Below are 17371 nucleotides of genomic sequence, written 5' to 3' on the forward strand. Positions count from 1 at the left end.
ACTATGGCTGCATAGAATGAGTCTGGAAGTTTTCCTTCCATTTCTATATTTTGGAATAGCTTAAGAAGGATAGGTATTACCTCTGCTTTAAATATCTGGTAGAATTTCCCTGGGAAGCCATCTGGTCCTGGACTCATATTTGTTGGGAGTTTTTTGGTAACTGATTCCATTTGTTCACTGGTTATGGGTCTGTTCAAGTTTTCTATTTCTTCCTGTTTGAGCTTTGGAAGTATGTGAGTGCTTAGGAATTTGTCCATTTCTTCTATGTTGTCCAGTTTGTTGCCATATAATTTTTCATAGTATTCCCTCATAATTGTTTGTTTTTCAGAGAGCTTGGTTGTAATAATTCCATTTTCTTTCATGATTTTATCTATTTGGGTCCTTTCTGTTTTCTTTTTGAGAAGCCTGGCTAGAGGTTTATCAATTTTGTTTTTTTTTTCAGAAAACCAACCGTTGGTTTCATTGATCTGCTCTACAGTTTTTTTTAGATTCTATATTGTTTATTTCTGCTCTGATCTTTATTATTTCTCTTCTTCTGCTGGGTTTGGGGTGTCTTTGCTGTTCTGCATCTATTTCCTTTAGGTGTGCTGTTAGATTTTGTATTTTGTATTTTGTACTTTTCTTTTTTCTCCAGTAGGCCTGGATCACAATGTATTTTCCTCTCAGGACTGCCTTTGCTGCATCCCAAAGCATTTGGATTGTTATATTTTCATTTTCATTTGTTTCCACATATTTTTAAAATTTCTTCTCTAATTGCCTGGTTGACCCATTCATTCTTTAGTAAGGTGTTCTTTAACCTCCATGCTTTTGGAGGTTTTCTAGACTTTTTGCCGTGGTTGATTTCAAGTTTCATAGCATTGTGGTCTGAAAGTGTGCATGGTATGATCTCAATTGTTTTATACTTATGAAGGGTTGTTTTGTGACTCAGTATGTGATCTATCTTGGATATTTTTCCATGTGCACTTGAGAAGAAAGTATATTCTGTTTCTTTGGGATGCAGAGTTCTAAATATATTTGTCAAGTCCATCTGATCCAATGTATCATTCAGGGATCCTGTGTCTAGGTGATCTATCCATTCTTGTAAGTGGAGCATTAAAGTCCCCTGCAATTACCACATTCTTATCACTAAGGTTGCTTATGTTTGTGATAATTGTTTTATGTATTTGGGTGTTTCCATATTCGGCACATAGACGTTTACAAGTGTTAGCTCTTCCTGATGGATAGTCCCTGTAATTATTTTATAATGCCCTTCTTCATCTCTTGTTACAGCTTTTAATTTAAAGTCTAGTTTGTCTGATATAAGTATGGCTACTCCAGCTTTCTTTTGACTTCCCATAGCATGATAGATAGTTCTCCATCCCCTCACTTTCAATCTGAACATGTCCTCAGACACCTCACTCTAAAATGAGTCTCTTGTAGACAGCAAATAGAAGGGTCTTGTTTTTTTATCCATTCTGATACCCTATGTCTTTTTTTTTAGAACATTTAGTGCATTTACATTCAGTGCTATTACTGAAAGATATGGGTTTAGAGTCTTTGTGATGTCTATAGGTTTCATGCTTGTACTGATGTTTCTGGTACTTTGTAATCCTTGCAACGTTTCACTCACAGAATCCCCCTTAGGATCTCTTGTAGGGCTGTTTTCATGATGATGAATTCCTTTAGTTTTTATTTCTTTGGGAAGACCTTTACTTTTCCTTCTATTCTGATTGACAGACTTGCTGGATAAAGAATTCTCGGCTGCATATTTTTTTTCTGTTCATCACATTGAGGATTTCCTGCCATTCTTTTCTGGCCTGTCAAGTTTCCGTAGATAGGTCTGCCACTAGTCTTATGGGTCTCCCTTTATATATTAGAGAGTGTTTAACCCTAGCTGCTTTCAGAATTTTCTCTTTATCCTTGTATTTTGCCAGTTTCACTATGATATGTCGTGCAGAAATTCGATTCAAATTATGTGAAGGGGGTTCTCTGTGCCTCTTGGTTTTCAATGCATTTTTCCTTCCCCAGATCAGGGAAGCTATGATTTGTTCAAGTACACCTTCATCCCCTTTCTCTCTCTCTTCCTCTGCTGGAATTCCTATTATATGGATATTGTTCCAATTGATTACATCACTTAGTTCTCTAATTCTCCCCTCATACTCCTGGATTTTTTTATCTCTCTTTTTCTCAGTTTCCTCTTTTTTCATAATTTTCTCTTCTAATTCACCTATTCTCTCCTCTGCCTCTTCAATCCGAGCTGCGGTCGCCTCCATTTTATTTTGCACCTCATTTGTAGCATTTTTTAGCTCCTCATGACTATTTCTTATACCTTGATCTCTGTAGCAATAGATTGTCTGCTGTCCTCTATACTTTTTTCAAGCTCAGCGATACATTTTATGAATTAATTTAATTATTATTAATTCTTGTTGCGTTATATCGCTTACATCGTTTTTGATCAATTCGTTAGCTGTTGCTACTTCCTGGAGTTTCTTTTGAGGAGAATTCTTCCGTTTCGTCATTTTAGATAGTCTCTGGGCTGGCGCCAAACTGCAGGGCACTTCCCCTGTGCTGTCTTGAGTAACTTGTGTTGGTGGAAGGGGCTGCAGTTAGACCTGATGTCTGTCCACAGTCCACTGCTGGGGCCACAGTCAGACTGTTGTTTACCTTATCTTTCCCTCTGCCAGGGGCAGGACTTACTGTGGAGTGGTGTGGCCCCTTTCTGGGCTACTTGCACACTGCCAGGCTTGTGGTGCTGCTTCTATGGGATCTGACGTATTAGCTGGGGTGGATCCGCAAGGTGCACATGGCAGGAGGGGCAGGCTTAGCTCGCTCCCTTCCCCTCCCTTGTTCGCTTAGTCCCTCCCCTGTGGGAGGGACCCTGCAGCACTGGGAGGGAGGCAGACCCGTCGGAGGGATGGATCCATAGAAGCACAGCATTGGGTATTTGCGCAGATAAGCTGATATTTTAAATAATATCTTCTGAATTCTGTTTACACATTGCTGACTCCTTATGTTTCTGTGTTGGGCCAGTAAATATAGCATAAACTTGTTCTCTCAACTTACACAGGCTTGTCTAAGAAAGTTATCCAATAATTCCTTAACAATAACCTCCAAACATGAAAACAAATCCTGTGTCTATAAATTTTGTTTCACTGAATATCTCCATGAACTTCATTTAGTGAGTTGATTGTCTACAGATAATGATTTTACTGAACATTGATCAGCTAAATAACATTGATCCTTTTTTGCAAAATAACACTGGGGTACCATACCATAAGAATAAAATTAAAATAATACAGGTTTTTAAAACTATCTTATGACCTGTTTTTTTGGTGATATCAAGTGGTTATAATGACACCACCATTGCAGAACAAGTGCTCTAATTCATTCATACTTCCCTTTTGTTGCAATTGTGAGCTATTTACTGTTTAGCACTAGTCTGAGTTTGTGAAAAAAATAATAATTGTTTGTTAAAATTATTGCACACTTTTCTCAGTGTTGTATATTTGTTTAGTTCTTTTCAATTGACATTGTACAGAATTCACAAAAATGAAATTTAGTCATTTTAGGGAGTTGACAAGATGCATCTTTTATATGATAAATGCAACATTATCATTATGTAAACCTCATTTACTATGGAATGTATCCCTGTTTCCAGCTCATTAAGTGAATAAAACATATTTTCATGTTCCAGTAGGCATCACTGTTCTGTAACTAATGGAATAATCTTTAGAAAAAAAGAAAAACAAGACATAAAGTGATAAAATAATTCCAAATAGAATGGAATGAAAATATGTTGCTAGAAACATTCTACCAAAATATTAAGATAAACTGGGAAAGATAAAACTGGGATGAGGAAGTGGTCTTCTTAAGATACTAAATCATTTGCTTATTAAAACCTACTAAATATGTAACAGGTGATCCAGTTGTTTTTCATGCTTTAATTAAATCACCCTAAAATTTTTTTACAAGGTATTATAATGAAATCAAATAAACAAGTAGATATTCTTTTTTTACCTTTTCTTTGTTTGATGGAAAATTCAAATAATTAATTTTGTTCTTTCTGAAAGAATTACCTGCCAGTCTACAAATAGACTAAATATTTTCAAAGATGTTGTTATCTAACCATGAGGCATTCTTGACCATCATCCAAATTCACACCCATTAATTTTATTCTAAGCCTTACTAATTAAGCTTCAGTAGCCTTTCATATATAATAAGAATGGTGCAAGAATGCTGAACCAGCTCAAACCTAAAAAGACAGACAACTAGGGACACTTGGCTGGCTCAGTCAGAAGGGCAAGCAACTCTTGATCTCAGGGTCATGAGTTCAAAACCCACGTTGGGTGTAGATATTACTTAAATAAATAAATGAAAACTTAAAAAAAGATACAACCAAACATTATCTCCACTTGCCCACAGTGATGGTACCTCTTAACCAAAGGCTCTTTAAAAATCTGATGAAACATACTAAAAACACAATAAAAACAAAAAAAAAAAAAACAAAAACAAAAACTGATATCTAGGAGAATGACCAAGAGCTCACAGAAGGAACAACTTCATCAATAACACAAGATGTCTTGATTTCACTACTTGTTAGTAATGACTATAATAATAGTATCTTATATTTGTATAGCACACAGTACTTTTGCATACATTATCTCAATAGCTATGCAAGTAGAAATCATGCCATACTTTTTCTATTCCAGGATTGATCTGTTTATGGAAATACAGCTGCCTGAAACAATGGACCACATTAACGATATTAACATAAGAGGTACATATTGAGTTAGAGCTTATATCTATATAAACTTTTGTCTCTGAAAACAAAAGCAAAAACTTTGTTAGAGCACAACAATGGTAGATACTACTATATACCAAACAACCCATGTTTTTTATATGAACTATGGTCTGCTGTCCATATATTTATTTAAACTCTTTATGAAGCAAATTATATTTTAAGCCATATACCCACTTAAATATTGCAATGTAAAATATTTTTCCCACTGGGTAAAGAAGTGGTTCTTGTATTTTTTTTATTGCTAATGCATTCACATAAATTCAAATTCAGAAGGCACAAAAGAGCATAAAGTAAAAATAAGTCTCCCTCCTTCCCATTCCTTGTTGAAGCCACCTATATCTCCTCCTTCAAGGCAGCCACAGTAATCTATTTCTTTTGTCACTTCACAAAGATAATCTGTGTATGTTTAAGCACCAGCACACTTTTTTTTAGTATAAATTCTACCAGCTTCATCATTCTGTACTTTGCTTTTTCCATTTAACAACATATCTTTCAGATAATTGCATTGAAGTAGGGAAAGAACCTACCTTACTGTTTCTTGTATCCAAATATAAATTTGTATACTATTTCTCTCTAAACAGTTGTCCCAATATGGTAGCCATTAGACATAGGTAGATATTGAACACTTGATGTGTTTGTCTGTATTGGTTTGTACTATAAGTGTAAAATAAAACAGATTTCAAAGAATTTGTATTAAAAAAGAAAGTAAAATATCTCAATATTTTTGTGTTGATAACATGCTGAAATATTTTGGATTTTTTGTTAAAAACATATAATTAAATTTTTTACCTGCTTGTCTTTTAATTATTTTAATGTGATTATTGGAAATTTTAAAATTATGCATGCAACTTGCATTGCATTTCTATTGGATAGCACTGATATAAATGGAGTTTCATTTATTTAAGCAGTCCCTATTAGTGGACATTGAGAATCTTTTAATTCATTTGCTATTGCAAACAATACTGACATTATTAACATTTTTTAAGGTTTTACTTTTCTTATTTATTTTTGAGAGAGGAAGCAAGTGAGCAAGGGGCAGAGAGAGAAGGAGATAGAGAGAATCCCACAAGGGGCAGAGAGAGAGTGGGAGAGAGAGAATCCCACCAAGATTCCACACTGTCAGCACTGGAGCCTGAAGCAGGGCTCGAGATCACCCAATGTGGGGCTTGAGTTTACCTTACATGGGGCTCAAACCCATGAACCGGGAGATCATGACCTGAGCCAAAGTAGGATACTTAACTGACTCAGCCACCCAGGTGTCCTAACATTATTAACATTTTAAATTATCATTTTGTTGGGCAGATGAAATTCCTGCAAAAAAATGTATGCATATTTTATATTTTGCTAATTAATGCTAAATAGTCCTCTATAGAGGTTACAAAAATTTTCACTCCCATCAACAGTGTATGAGCATATGTTTTTTCCATACCTTGACAAAAATGATGTCAATATTTTTTTCATCTTGGTCTTTGTACTGTGACATTTGCATTTTTTGTGATTGGTTTTGTATTGTGACATTTGCATTTTTTGTGGTATTAAGTTACATTTTTTAATATTTTGAGTATGTTTAAACATTTTTTTTCATATTTTAAGCATTTAATTTTATGTAAATTAATTCATTTATCAAATATTTATGGAGTGAATACAATATTCCAAATTTTTTATAAATTTTATAACATAAGAGTGAACAAAACAAAAATATCTCTTTTCATACTGTTTAAATTCTGGTGGAAAAAATAGTATATTAGAGGGAGAAAAATGAAATGGGAAAAAGAAAAACTATGGCAGATAAAACAGATTTCAAATGTAGTTTAAGTGGAGTATGACCTTTCTCTTAATTTTCCTTTTTGAAATTTTAATTATTTTTCTCTTAACTCTTTATAATTACTTCTTTCTAATAACATCACCCCTGTCACAAACGCAAACAATATACATAAGAATGTTCTTACACACACACACACACACACACACACATCTTGAATGCTCAAAAAAAGTTTAGAGCAATATAAGTGGAACTTACCTAATAATTCTTCAGCCAGGAAGAAGAACTTGAGCCAAATTCTGAAGGATGATTTGAATAGATGGAAAAGAACATACATTATAATGCAGAGGATAAAATAAACCTCACATTTTGAAGAAAGATATGTCTAACCAAGACGAGGTAAAATTTTGGGGGAATAGTTAAAGGGAAGATTGATTAGAAAAAATCAGGGCAAGACTCTGGAAGGCTTTATGGCTAAAGAATAGAGACTATCACTGACAATGGGGAGCCACTGAGAGTTTGTGTACTGTAAAATGACAGGTTAAGAACATTATGTCAGAATAATTATTTTAGTATTTTCTTATTTATGGTTTATAAATATTCCAGTACCTGCTTTACTTTTCATTTTCTAAACTTATTGATATCCTTGTATGTCTCCTAATGTAGAGCTCCAAACAGAGCTTCAAATTTGCTCATATTCTGATAGCCTGAGATAATGACTACAGTGTTCAATATATTTTAAAATACATGTTTGAGATTGAACAGTTTGAATTCCAACTTAAGGAAGATGGAGCCTCTTGATTATTATAAAAAGTAAATGTAATGACTTTTTCAGTTGCAACCATGAGAGCTTAATTTTTTTCAGTAATAAATGCATCTATAAAAATATTAAAGAGATTGAAGAAAAAGATGTGTTTGAAAAAAATGAATTACTGAAAAAAATTAAATTGTTATGACTAAAATATTAAGTGTACAAAGTCATTTCAAAAAACGTAGAGATTCAAGCCTAAGGAATTTACTCAGATTTGCAAGATGTCATATTTATTTTTTGATACTTATTCAACTCTTATTTTGCACATTTGACTTGTTTGAATTATTAAATGACTGTGTTATGTCCCAGTTTTATAGTGTTCTGCCATATTCCAATTTCATGTGCATATTCTGTATGTGCACTATTAGACTCCTTTTCTAAGGTATGATTAATAGTGTCTAGTTATCAATATTTAATGAATTGCTAGCAGAAGGAGAGTGTTGAAAAATTAACAGGAGACTAGATAGGATCCTCTAACTAAAATGACTACTAATTCTACTTGCCTTTTCATTGAAGCCAAGCTTGCATAAAAGTAAAAGTTTCCTACATTTTTGATTTGATGGCCCTGGAATATATTATCCAAGTTAGACTTCCTCATCTTATGTGAAACAGAACTTAAATTGGACTTCCTTTTCTGGGCTATTATTATAAATCCTGTGAAGCTATCAAATTCTTTCCAACTGTCAAATGTATTATTCTTGTTAACGTGACAACCTTTGCTCTAAAGATCATAGATAAACTAAATTGTTAATAGTCTTGAGCTCTGAATAAAGGAGATAATGCCAGGATTTAATAAGCCAGGCATAGTGAGAAATATATTGGGACAGCGACTAAGGCTTAAATATCCCTATAGGAGGAAACTTGGAATCTATCCAGCCAAACACACTTGCTAAAATTAATATCATAATGTAGCTGTACACCAAAGACTACAGGAATATGATGTAGGAATCATCAGATCATGTTTTCTGAGAAACAATATACAATATCTATGCAGGAGAACCTTTACGCTGGACTAGGGATAAATGGCTGTTTTACATTTTAAATCTGTGTACAATGTTGGTGAGATTGTAAATTGATATGGCTATTGTGGAAAATAGTATGGAGATTCCTCAAAATAAAAATGGAGCTAACATATAATTCAGAAATCTTACTTCGGGGTACATACCAAAACAATTAAAAGCAGGTTATTGATGAGACATGTACACACACATGTTCATAGAATCACTATTCATAATAGGCAAAATATGTAAACAAACTAAATGTCCATCAATGAATGAAAGAACAAAGAAAATGTGGAATACAAATACAATAAAATATTATTCAGCCCCCCCCAAAAAAGAAGGAAAACCTGCCACTGGTGACAACATGGATGAATTAAGGGCACATTATTACACTAAGTGAAATAAGTCAGATAGAGTAAGAAGTACACCATATAATCTTACTTATATGTGGAATCTTAAAAAGTTGAACTGATAAAAGTAGGGTGTATTACGGTGGTTGCCAGGGGCTGAGGAATGAGAGACATGGGGAAATTTTGGCTACAGGGTATAAAATTTCAGTTACAAAATAAATAAGTTCAGGAGATCTAATGCATAGCATGGTACTATAGTTAATAATAATTTTTTCATATTTAAGATTTACTAAGAAAGTATATCTTAAGTGTTTATCCAAAGAATAAATATCACTATAGACACAGGTTGCATATTCTGAACACTAAAGTTTACTCTAAGAGATTTCATCATGTGCAGGAGTAAAAATTTGATTAGCCAAAGCATATTGTGAATGTGGTCACCATCCAAGTTCCTCCATCCTGAAGGCATGCTGTATACAACTGCTATATATTTTAGTATATTTTATTAATACATGGACATTTCTTAACTATTTTTTACTAAATACAAGTGACATTACATTCTGAATTTTTTAAATAAAACATTGGAGTCCATGTTAATGAAACACTACAATTAATTGAAGATAAACCTGTGCATATAAATTATATGCTACTCTCTTTTTATGCTGCACTTGTTAATTGTGATCTTGTACTTAATATATTAGATTTAAAAATAATTTCAAGGAAATTTAATGTGATGTACAGCTTCCTGTCTGTGTGTGTCTATCTCTGTGTATACATGGATACATGCATATGTATCTGCATAAGATACAAAAAGAGTGATAGATGAATGTAATATACAATGAAAGAAGGAAGAGCAATGCATGTTCCTATCCACACAATACAAATACTTTAACAAAAATAGATCCTAAGAGTTTATACTATATAATCTGTTATCCAGATTATACTTATATTACTTACATATTTTTTGCACCAGGCACTATTCTAAGTAAACACTTTACCTGCAGACCTTAGCTTATTTCTAACAATACATTTATAATACATAATATTATTTCACCCAATTTAAAGACAAGAAATTTGAAAAATAAGGAGTTTATCTTACTCATCCAATATTATTTACTTAAAAATCATTGGAACCAGAATTTGAACTCAAGAAGTTTCAGCCTGTGGTTCATGAGTGCTTCTCCAGTGCTTTTGCCTCACCCACTCCTTTTCTGTTATTGAATTTATCAAAAATTTCATTATGTTCTTATCCCCAAAAAGTGTAGAAATTTTCCATTTTATTTCTTTTATTTTAGTGGTTATTTTATAGGCTTACATGTGCATCTTGCTTAAGAAATCCAAATTAATTCAGATTTCAATTATGTTCAGTTTCAATATAAGAGATTTAGAGCACTTTATTCTAATAACCGTATCCTCCTTAACTTCACTTAACATTATAGTTGTCTAGTATTTTATCATCACTTATTTTTTGTAGTACATCAAACAAATTTCAACTTTATTTTTAAAGTTATACTTTATATTTAAAGTCACTGTTGTGACTATATAGCCAATGGTTATATAGATTTAACAATATGCTAAATAATTTCATTTTCACTGTTGCTTCTTTTTTATAAAATAGATTTATTGAGATGCAAATAACATATGATAAAACTCAACAATTTAAACTGTGTAATACCGTAATTTGGGTATATTCACAAATCCGTGCAATCATGACCACAATCAATGAGAGAATATTTCTGATACCCTGAAAAGGTATAAAAGAAACTGATTTTTACCAGCCAACTCACCATACTATACTCCCCAGCTCTAAGCAATCACTAATCTACTTTCTTTTTCTATAGATTGGACTATTATGGCCACTTTGTATACAAAGAATAATACAATATACATTTTTTTGTGTCTGACCTGTTTTATTTAGCATAATATTTTAAATGTTAATCCAAGTTGTAGAATATATCAGTATTTCATTCCCTATTGTTGTGGAATTATGCTTTATTGTAGAATTCCGCCTTATTGCTGAATTCCATTACATGGATATTTCCAGTCATCATGTGATGCACACTGATGTCGTTGCCACTTTTGGCTATTTTGAATAATGCTGCTATAAATATTTATGCACAAGTTTTGTGTGTTTGTGTGTGTGTGTGAGCATATGCTTTCATTTATCCTAGGTAGATGCTTATGCATGGAAATTCTCAGTCCTTTGGGAACTTTGTAATAAATTTTCTAAGAAACTACCAAAACTGTTTTCCAAATTGTTTGCATTATTTACATTCCTGTCAAAATATACGAGGGTTCCAATTTTCCCATATCCTTAACAGCACTTGATCTTGTCTGTTTTTTTTTTTTTTTCCCTAGCCACCATCGTATGTAAGAAGTGTCTTCTCTTTGTGCTGTTTATTTACCTTTTCCTAATGACTAATAACATTAAAAAACTTTTCATGATCTTTTTGATCATCTGTATATCTTCTTTGAAAGAAATATTTAGTCAGACTTTTGATTACTTTTTAATTGGGTTTTTTATTTTTATTATTGCATTGTCAGAGTTTTTTTAAATATTGTCTACATACTATTTCTTTATCAGATATATGATTTTCATATATTCACCCAACTGAGATTTCATAGGGATTGCACTGAATTATTAGATCAATTTGGAGAGTATTGACATATTAACTTTTATAATCGAGGAACATGGGATAATTCTCTATTTATTGTAGTCTTTATTTTTTCTCAAATATGGTTTCTGGTTTTCGGAAACAAACTTTCCAACGTTGTTTATATTTATTTTAAATTATTTTGTTATTTTTGTTGATATTCTAAGTTGAATTATTTTGTTAATTTCATTTTCAGATTGTTCATGCTAGTGTGTGGAATTACAACAGAATTTTTTGAGAGAGAGAGAGTGGGGAGGGACAAAGGGAGAAGGAGAGAGATAATCCTAAGCAGGCTCCATGCCTAGCATGGAGCCTGATGTGTAGCTTGATCTCATGACCATGAGATCATAACTTGAGCTGAAATCAAGAGTTGAATGCTTAATTGACTGAGTCACCCAGGTGCCCCACAATAGATTTTTGTTTGTTGATCTTATATCCTGAAACCCTGATTCATCTGTCAGTTATAATAGTTTTTAGCGGTTTCCTTGAGCTTCTGTGCATACAAAACCATGTCATCTGCAAATACAGATTTACTTCTTCATACCCAATATGGTTGCTTTTTAGTTCATTTTATTGCCTATTCCCATGATTAAGACATTAAATATAAGGCTGAATATATGTGGGCAGAGCACACATCCTTTTTGTAAGATATCTGGCATAGAATAAGATGTTAGCTGTGGAATATCCTTTGATGACCACTTTCAGGTTGAGGAAGTTCACCTATTCCAGGTTTGTTGAATTTTTATCATGAAATTGTGTTGGCTATGGTAAAATGTTTTCTATTGTCTCTGACATGACAGTGTAGGTATTGTCTTTTATTCTATTAATATAGTTTATTATAACATAATATTTTGTGTTAACCTTAACTTCCTGAGATTAATACCACTTAATGATGTCATACAGTTATTTTTATATGATGTTAGCCTCAGTGTTCTAATATTTTTCTGTGGATATTGGCATCTATACTCATGAGATACATATTAGTACACTATTTTCTTGTGGTATCATTGTTTGGATTTTATATCATGGAAATATTGGCCTCATAGAATCAGTTAAGAAGTGTTTTATCATCTTTATTTTTGGAAGAGTCTGTGAAAAATGGGTGTTATTTTCCTAATATTTGGTAGAATTCACTAGTGAAGGCATCCAGGAATTATGTGAAGTTTTGGATTGCTAATTCAATCTTATTATGGCTATAGGTCAATTTATTTTTGTATTTCTCATTTTGTCAGTTTTACTTTTCAATGTTTCTTTGTAGGAATTTGTCCATTAACTGAAAGTTATATAATTTGTTACCATACAGTTACTTGTAGTATTCAGTTAAAAACTGCTGTGTTCATAAACTTGGTTGTGATGGTCACATTTTTTTTCCTCCAGATTTTAGTAGTTTTAGCCTTTTAATTCTTGGCCAGTCTAGAGATATGTTACTTTATTAATCATTCAAAGAACCAAATTTTCTTTTTTTTGTATTTTTTTTAATTTGAGTATAGTTCACCTACAAAGTTACATTAGTTTCAAATGTACAATATATTTATTCAAGTTCTCTTTACATTATGTTGTTGTCACAAGTGTAGCTACCATCTTTCATCATATACCACTGCTAAAATATCATTGACTATATTCCCTATGGTGTGCCTTTTATTTCCATGAATTGTTCAATCCATAACTGGTAGACTGTATCTCCAATTCCCTTCACCCGTTTTCCTCACCCCCCAACCCCTCTTCCCTCTGGCAACCACCATTTTGATCTTCATATTTACAGATCTGATTATGCTTTTTGTTTATTTATTATTTTTTCAGATTTCATATGAGTTAAATTACATGATATATTTTTTTCCGTCTGAATTATTTAATTTGGCATATTACCCTTTAAGTCCATCCATGTTGTTGCAAATGACAAGATCTCATTCTTTATATGGCTGCATAATATTCCATTTTATATAAGACTTCTTCCTTATCCATTCACCTATTGATCAGCATTTACATTGCTTCCATATCTTGGTTATTGTCAATAATGCTGCAGTAAACATGGAAGACATATATCTTTTTGGATTAGTGTTTGTATTTCACCAGGAAAACTGGATAGCTACATGAAAAGTAATAAAAGTGGACCACCGTGTAACAACATACACAAAAATAAACTCACAATGGATTAAATACTTAAAAATTATATAAGAGAACACAAGCAGTAATGTCTCTGACACCAGGAATAGTGAAATTTTTCCAGATAGGTTCTCTAAGTCAAGGGATGAAAGCAAAACTAAATTATTGGGCTACATCAAAATATAAAATTTTGTACAGCGAAGGAAACCATCAACAAAACAAAACTTAACCTTCTGAATGATGATATTTGCCAATAATACATCTGGTAATGGGCTATTATCCAAAATATATGAATAGCATGTACAAATCAACAATAAAAACTATGATTAAAAAATAGGCAGACAACCCTAGCAGACTTTTTTTTTTCTGAATAAAACATACAAATGGCCAACAGATACATGAAAAGATGCTCAACATCACTCATTATCAGGGAAATGCTAATCAAAACCATAATGAGATATCACATTACACCTGTCACAATGGTTAAAATAAAATTTTTTTTAAAAAAGACAAGAAATAGCAACTGTTGGTGAGGATGTGGAAATAAAAGAAACCCTTATGCATTATTGTTGGAAATGTAAATTGGTAAGCCCACTGTGGAAAACAGTATGGAAATTCCTCAAAAACTTAAAAATAAAAATACCTGTGATCCTCTAACTCCACTACTAGATATTTACCCAGATAACCAAATTTTAATTTTATTCATTCTATTGTTTTCTTAATCTCTGCTCCATTTATTTCCACTCTAGTTTTTATAATTTCTTTCCTTCTGCTTCAGTTGGGTTTAGTGTTCTCCTCTCACCTAAAGTGAAAAGACAAGTTTCAAATTTTCTGTCATTTTAAAGGTAAGCTGTAACATTTTAAAATGCAGCCCTAACTTTTCCTATAAGCATTAATTTAACTCTATCCCATATGCTATTGTATGTTGTGTCGACCTTTTAATTCATTTCAATACATTTCCTCCTTTTTGTTAGCGAATTCTTCTTTGACTCATTGATTATTTAGGGTTGTATGACTTATTTTTAACATCTTTGTTATTTTTCTATATATTTACCTTACTAATTTCTTCTTTTATTTTTTAATGTTTACTTATTATTGAGAAGGAGAGCATGAGTTGGGGAGGGGCAGAGAAAGAGGGAGACAGAATCTGAAGCAGGCTCCAGGCTCTGAGCTGTTGGTGCAGAGCCCAATGCAGGGCTCAAACCCACCAACCATGAGATCAAGACCTGAGCTGAAGTTGGACACTCAACTGACTGAGCCACCCAGGTGCCCCTATCTTACTAATTTCTAATTTTACTCTATTGTGATTATAGAACATATTTGTTATGATTTCAATCATACAATTTAAATTAAGAGTTTTATACCCCACTGCATATTTTCTGAAACATGTTACATATACACTTCAAAAAAATGTGTATTTTCCTCTTAGTAGGAGGAATTTTCCATAGATGTCTATTAGGTATAACTGCTTTTTGGTGTCTTTGAGGTCTGTTTCCTTGCTGATGTTTTGCTTCATGCATTTTGGATCCCTGTTGTTTGGTGCTATATTAGTTTCCTAAGGTTTTCATAACAAAATATCATAGACCCTAAGACTTAAACAAAATGAATTTATTATTTTGGAGGCAATATTTGTTTCTTCTAATGGTCATGATGTATGAATCTAATCCTGGCCTCACTCCTTGGCTTGTAAATGGATGTTTTCTTCCAACCTCTTCTTTCTGTCTGTGTCTGTGTCCAAATTCATTTTATTTTTTATAAGATCAGCAGTCCTATGGTATTAGGGCCAAAATTGATGACATAATTTTAATTTTATTGCCTCTTTAACAAATATTTCATCATATATGGCTACATTCTGAGATATTGGAGGTCAGGACTATAGCATATGAACTTTTGAGGGGATGCAATTTAGCACATAAAAGGTGCATATGCATTTATAATTCTTATGTACTCAATTAATTGACCATTTATATTACAAATGCCCCTATCAGTCTCTAGCAACAATTTGTGTCTTAAGTCTATTTTCTTTGATATTACTATAACCACTCCTACACTTTGTTGACTACAGCTTGCATGGTAAGGCAGTCTCTGACTTTTTATAGCAAAACTATTTGAGTCTTTCTGGATTGAATATACCATATGGGTAGATTAAAAAAAAAAATTATTCTGCCAATCTCTGCCTTTAGGTTGATGCTTTTTATGCATTTATATTTATTGTAGTTCCTCATATGATAGGGTTTAAGTCTAATATTTTTTAATTTATTTTCTATATATCATGTATATTTGTTACTCTGTTCATCTATTGTTCCTTCTTTTGTTTTAATAGATGTTTTCTAGTATACCGTTTTAATTCCCTTTTGATTTTTCCCCTGTGATTTTTAAATTATATTTTGTAATTATTTTCTTACAAGTTGTGCTGGGGATTATAGTTAAGTTTTTCCTGTATAAGAATCTATTTTGGATGGATAACAACTTAAATGCAAAGATATACAAAAAGTTTGTTCTATATAGCTCCAATCACTCCTTTCTTTCTTCGATTACTATCATAAACATTATATGTTTATACATTGTATGACAAACACTGGTTAATAACCATTGCTTTATGAAATTATTTTATAATGCACATAAGGGACAAAAGCATTACAAGCAAAAACTATGTTTATGTTCTCTTTTAAATTTAGCTATGGAATAAGAGACTGTTAAAAACTGAGAACAAACTGAGGGTTGATGGGGGGTGGGAGGGAGGGCAGGGTGGGTGATGGGTATTGAGGAGGGCACCTTTTGGGATGAGCACTGGGTGTTGTATGGAAACCAATTTGACAGTAAATTTCATATATTAAAAAATAAAAAAAAATAAAAAAAAAATTGAAAAAAAAAATTTAGCTATGGAAATACTTTCATGTTAAGATAACATATCATTTTTCATTTAAAATATTTTTTAAAGTTTTTATTTAATTTCCAGGTAGTTAATACACTGTATAATATTAGTTTCAATTGTATAATATAGTGATTCAACACTTCCATAAAACACATGGTACTCATTACAAGTGCACTCCTTATTTCCAATCACCTATTTAAACTGTCAGCCCTACACACCTCCACTCTGGTAATTCATCACTTTGCTCTCTATAGTAAAGAGTCTGTTTCTTGGTTTGCCTCTGTCTCTCTTTTTTTTGCATTCGCTCTTTTGTTATATTTCTAAAAATCTACATATGAATAAAATCATCAGGTATTTGTCTTTCTCTCACTGACTTATTCCACTTGTCAAAATATTTTCTCACTCTATCCATGCCATTGCAAATGGCTAGAGTTCATTCCTTTTCATGGCTAAATAATATTCCATCATATATGTATACTGCATCTTTCTTTTCCATATATCAGTTGATGAGCACTTGGGATCACTCCATAATTTGGTTATTGTAGATAGTTCTGCTATAAAAATTAGGGTGCATGTATCCATTCAAATTAGTTTTGTATTCCTTGGGTAAATACCTAGTAGTATGATTGGTGGATTTTAAGGTATTGTAATTTTAACTTTTTGAGGATCCTCCATGCAGTTTTCCACATTGACTGCCCCAGTTGGCATACCCAACTGGGGTATGCAAGAGTATTCCCCTTTCTCCACATCCTCACCAACACGATGTTTCTTACATTGTTGATTTTAGCTATTCTGCCAGGTGTGAGGTGATGTCTCATTGTCGTTTTGAATTGCATATCCCTGAGGAAGAATCATGTTGAACATCTTTTCATGTGTCTGTTGGCCATCTGTATCTCATCTTTGGAAAAATGTCTATTCACTTCTGCCACTTTTTTAACGTTTATTTATTTCTGAGAGAAAGAGACAGAGGGTGAGGGGGAGAGGAGCAGAGAGAGGGAGACATAGAATCAGAAACAGGCTCTAGGCTCTGAGCTG

Source organism: Panthera onca, chromosome X (genome assembly GCF_046562875.1).
Source record: "Panthera onca isolate mPanOnc1 chromosome X, mPanOnc1 haplotype 2, whole genome shotgun sequence".
NCBI lineage: Eukaryota > Metazoa > Chordata > Mammalia > Carnivora > Felidae > Panthera > Panthera onca.